The following is a 5,932-nucleotide window of genomic DNA, read 5'->3' as shown; positions in this document are numbered from 1 at the left end:
TTCCTGATTTCTCCTGGAAGAAGGAGGATGAGGAAGCAATTGGATTTATACCCTGCCCTTCACTTGGAGTCTCAGAGTGGTTTACAATTTCCTTCCCCTTCTCTTCCCCACTACAGACACCCTGTGAGGTAGGTGGGGCTAAGAGAGCTCTTTTGAGAACTGCTCATGAGAGAACAACTCTGAAAGAACTTGTAACTGACCCAAGGTCACACCAGCAGCTGCATGTGGAGGAGTGGGGAATCAAACCCGGTTCTCCCAGATTAGAATCCGCGCTCCTAACCACTACACCAAACTGGTTTGCTACACCACTACACCAAACTGACAATGGCTGTTTTGCAGGTCGGACTCTTTGGTCTTGTAACCTCCATGGTATTATATCCTGCTGAGGTCCCTCCCAGAACCCACCCCTCCCCAGGCTCCACACCTAAGTATCCAGGAATTTCCTACTGTGGAGCTGGTTATCCTATCTGGAGCACAGGATCACCTCCACTACAGATTAAGGGGCATATGAGAGGAAACAAGATTATACGATTTATTTGTTCTATTTAAGATATTTTCATGCCACCTCATCAGAGTACTGCTTGGGGCAGCATATAATTAAAATAATGAGTTGACAACATAAAAGCAACAAGCAACTGAAACGAGCCAATGATGTACTGTAGATTGCTTCAGTCTCTTTAATGATTGTCAGCCACATTGAGCTTTTGGGGAAAGGGGAGTAAAATATTACCATAAACTATTCAAACAAACTAGTAATTCTGCCCCTAGACAGACGGAGGAGCAAAATGGTATCAACCCTCTTAAAGCCTCAGTTTTGTGGTTAGAATACAGTAAGCATGTGCGCTCTTCCATAGAATCAAGAAAATGGAATAAAGAGATGTATGTCTAAAAAAAATATCACTGTCTTGAATTTGTTTCAAACAAACTCCACAGAGCACGAGTTAACATGCTAACACCCACATAAAGGAGCGAGGGAGGATTTTCTAACCTCATCCCTTTTAATCTGCTTATAAATTGTGCATAAATATTGTTATAAGAAGAGAAGAACATGGGAATAGGTCAGTATCCTTCAGAGGGCTGATTGAGATGGCTTTTCTTCTCTGGGTACCAGTGATTTCTGTCTGCTTTTCTGTTTTGTGATAGTTGTAAAGCAAGAATCTGTATTTTAAAAAAACAAACAAACTCAATGCATCATCTTTTTTCACATTTAAGTATTTTTGCATTTTGGTAGGTGGAAAATGCCATCAAGTCACAGCCAACTTATGGTGACCCGTAGGGTTTTCAAGGTGAGAGATGATCAGAAGTTATTGCCATTGCTTGCCTCTGCATAGCAACCTTGGACTTCCTTGGTGGCCCCCACCCAAATGGTAACCAGGGTCAACTCCACTTAGCTTCCAAAATCTGAAGAGACTGGGCTGACCTGGGACATCAAGGCACTTATACCATTGCTGTAGTGGTTAAGTGTGTAGACTCTAATCTGGGGAAACGGGGTTTGATCCCCCTCTCCCCCACTTTCAGCTGCTGGGTGACCTTGGGCAAGCCATAGTTCTGTCACAGCTGTTAAAAGAACAGTTCTGGAAAGAGATCTCTCAGCCCCACCTACCTCACAGGGTGTCTTTTGTGGGGAGGGGAAGGGAAAGGAGTTTGTAAGCCGCTCTGAGACTCCGAGTGAAGGGCAGGGTATAAATCTAACCTCTTCTCCTCTTGTCTTCTTTAATAAAAACTTCTTTTTAAAAAGTATGCTCCGAGGACATCACAGCCATTTACATATGGTTCCCAAAGTGTCTCCATTCTGGACATCTTACCTGGCCAAACTTGCTTCAGTTCAGTGATATGGCAATATCAATTAGCTTCCCATCTTTTCTGTGACCTAGGTTTGCCAGATCCAGGTTGGGAAATTCCTGGGATTTAAGTATGGAGCCTGGGGAGGATGGGGGCCTCCGTGGGGTACAATGGCTATAGAGTCCCCCCTCCAAATAATCCATTTTCTCCAGGGGAACGGATGTCTGTAGACTGGAGAGGAGCTGTAATTCCAGGGGATCCCCAGGTCCCACCTGGAAGCTGGCATCCTATGACCCCTGAATATTGTGTCATATTTTAAAAGGTTCAGCCTTTAGAGTTTGCTAGAATGAAGCAAAAACAAAACAAAATAAAAGAACCCACCTTTCCATGTAGGGATACCGCTAATTTTGCAGGGACACAATAATTTGCAGTTACACAGTCAAAGTTACTGTGCCAGACTGTCACAATCAAACCTGAACTGAGGACCGAGTTTGTTCAGTTTGGCACTGCCTGACTCAAACACGTGGTGAACAGGTTTGCATCAGTTTTTTGCAAAACTGAGGATCTGGTCACACATAGAATTAGCCATGCAATAGGGACGAATGTCGGGTGGATTTTACAGGCGCGATCACACAAAAACATCTGGCAAGTGTCCTGCACCTGTCAGCAACCCGTATTGCCTGGCCGAAGAAGCGGAGTTAAAAGATACCAGGGAAAGTGCACTAGTTTCTGGAAAACACGAAATGTGGGTGGGCGTTAGATCGCACAAGTGCTGGTATCCCATCGCATCCGGTGGTATGCATGCAAACACAGAACTGCGCATACACAAAAACACATACTTTGTGATAGTTGTAAAGCAAGAATCTGTATTTTAAAAAAACAAACAAACTCAATGCATCATCTTTTTTCACATTTAAGTATTTATCACTGGTGTGACAGGGACCTGAGCATGTGTAAAACCACTGCCAATTGAAACAGACTGGAAACTGTTATTTATTCATTTAAAACATTTATTGGCTGCCTTTCTCCCTTGTGGAACTCAAGGTGGCTTACAACAATAACTAAAAGAATAAAAAATAAAGCATTATAAAAACACAATGAAAATAACAGTTTAAAAACTCCAAATAGGACTGCCAATAATAAAAGTAATCAAAATTCAGTCCTAAATAAAACTGTCTAACTGTCTCCTGAAGATCAACAAGAAGAAGAAGAGGAAGAGAAGAGATTGGATTTATACCCCGCCCTTCACTGGGAGTCTCAGAGCGGCTTACAAACTCCTTTCCCTTCCCCTCTCCACAACAGACACCCTGTGAGGTGGGTGGGGCTGAGAGAGCTCTTGACAGAAACTGCTCTTTTTCAAGGACAGCTGTGCCAGAGCTTGTGACTGACCCAAGGTCACTTCAGCAGGTGCAAGTGGAGGAGTGGGGAATCAAACCCGGTTCTCCCAGATTAGAGTCCGCGTACTTAACCACTACACCAAACAATGAGGGGGCCAGGAGCACCTCCCTGAGGATATTGTTACATAATTGTGGGGCTGCCACAGAAAAGGTCCTCTCTCATGTACCCACCAAATGAGCATCTTTAATTGGTGGAACAGTCACAAAAGGATCTCCCAACCATCTTAATTCCCAGGCAGGAACGTATGGGAGAAGATGGTCTTTCCAATACCCCGGTCCCAAGCCACGTAGGGGTTTAAAGGACAAAACCAACACCTTGATGTAATTACAAATGGCAGATGCTCTACGGAAAGTTCAATTTAAAGCAGATAATGTTTATATAGTTTGCAACTGAGTTGACTGTCTATTAGGGATCCTGTGAGTACAGATCACCTTGAATTGCCGGATACGAATATGCTACTGATTGGATCGACTAATGGGTGAGTCATTCATCAGAGCTCTCTAGGTGGCTGCACAACAGTACTTCCACATAGTTGGGTTTCAGGTTGAAGGAACCCGTGTCCAAAGCTGGGACTGGCCCTTAGAACCTGTCAGCCACCTGGAATGAATTCTGCTTTGGGTTGGAAAGAGTAACTGTATTTGGAAGTAATACAATTTGCCACTATTGTGGAAGTAACTGACAAGGACAGGCGACAGAACTCATGATCTCAAGGATCCCCCGCATTCATTCATGTACTTCTGACTCGTGGTGCTATGTCAAAAGGCTGACTGAAGTTGCTTTGGGGCTGCTTATGTGTGCTGTTGACTCCCCTCCCCCCCAAAAAAAAAGAACACCATGGCTATGCCAACAAAGTAATTTTAAGAATGGGCTGAATGTGAGAAACGAACCATTCATGCTGCTCTTCATATAAACACGAGATGAAAAACAAGCGATTTCACCTTTGCAAAATGGGTCAACATTTTGTAGCAGTTGACATACAACGATTCTACTGTAACACATTCCTATTCAAGCATCTCAGACAGGTACTCATGATCTGATTTGTTTTAAAAGCCTGAATTATTGACAGAAATAACTTCCCAGTCTCCCCCCACCCAATAGAATCTGCAGTACCCAAGACAATTTAACACTGTTTTTGAAAATGTTCTTGCTCTTCCTTTGGGGAACAATGGCCCTGTTCACACGAGATGTTTTGGGCCGGGAGAGGGACGGATCGGGGCCGCATCAAACGGGCGCAATCACACAGCAACATCTGGCAATCATGCCGTGGCCGTCCCTGATCCGTCCCAACCGCCCGAAACGCGCATCAAAGAAGAACCACCTACCTGGATGGTTCAATTGAATGGGCCGCGGCAGATGTGGCCGTGGGATCGCCGGCGCGTCTTTTCGCCAGCGCATCCCCTGCCCCCTGCCATACTGTGCATGCTCAAGCATGCGCAGTTTGGCAGCCTCCCCCTCGTCTCTTCCTCCCCGGCATCTGATCGTGCCGGGGAGCGATGTGCCGCAGCTGAGGGGATCCGTGGGATCCCGCTGCGGCGTCTCAAGTTTGGTGCGGCTCTGATTAGCCGCGTTTCAGCTGTCCCGTGTGGCAGGGACCAGTGTAAGACTGGCACAGATGTTGATCCCTACTCATACATATATGCACAATAATCTTAGATGTTTACCACTCTAGGGGACTATATGGCTTACCGTTTCATCATGGATGGCCTTAAGAGAGGACCGAGGACAGAAGGAAATAGTGCCAATCAAGCCCACTGGAACATGTTTACAGCATCTAGTAAATTTGTATTAGTATGGAATTATAGAGTAAATTGATTCGCGAAGCGACTTAATTAAAGAGGAAGAACTAAGCAAGTCCTATGGGATGGATGTTTTTTATACTATCTCACTCAAAATTCATGACTGCATATTTGCTGTAACAACCAACTTCTCCACATGGTGTTTTTTAACTATTGTTTGGAGGGGGGATATTTGGCAAACATGAAATCTTAATCCTTCAAGCTCTGGTGGCTGCAATCCAGCTAAACTCATGGCAGAGATGGTAAAGGAAGCTGCCGTTTTCAGTCCAGCTGCCCCCCTTGAAAGAATCAGAACAAGCCAAGGGAGGAAGACGCGTCTCACAGACAAAGCGGACATAGCATAGAAAAAGGAGGAGGGGGAAGCTAGCCACTGAAAGGAAAACAACAGCAGCAGCCTCCAGCTCTAGGTAAGCACCCCCTATGGACTTTGAGAATGGGAAAAGGTTGCTGACAATTGGGCTCAATGGAGGGAAAGCTCATAGGCTCAGCAGCAAACAAATGGTTTCAAGAACAAAAGGCTGCACAGATCCAAATCAGCACTGGGTGGAAAGGCAGAGCTGTCCACAGTCCTACAGTGTGAGAGGCAAGTTAGCTGCAGAGGACAGCAAGAAACGTTCTTTGCAATGACTGTGCATGCTGTGTGCCCTGAAAACTTCTCCGGCACAAGCTGTAGGTGTCTAGAAGCCACCAAAATGGTTCAGTAAGTAATGCCGTTCCGCTGAGCGACTGAACACTTCTTACTTTTCAGGAGAGTCGCAATAATGGATTGTCTCATGAAATTCTCTACTGCTGATTTTTTTTCTCTCTCTCCCCTGAATTTCAGCTGTCCGCTTAGCTTCAAGACATACTGGGATGGGCTTGAGGATACTTTTTCACTACTCTGGCTTCAGTAATGTGAAAGGATTGTTTAATATATGCTTTAATTCTTTGGCTGGATGCAGTGTCAGAATTTGTGC

This window comes from Gekko japonicus, unplaced genomic scaffold, assembly GCF_001447785.1.
Source record: "Gekko japonicus isolate JY-2015 unplaced genomic scaffold, Gekko_japonicus_V1.1 scaffold1197, whole genome shotgun sequence".
NCBI lineage: Eukaryota > Metazoa > Chordata > Lepidosauria > Squamata > Gekkonidae > Gekko > Gekko japonicus.
This window is presented reverse-complemented; position numbering follows the sequence as displayed.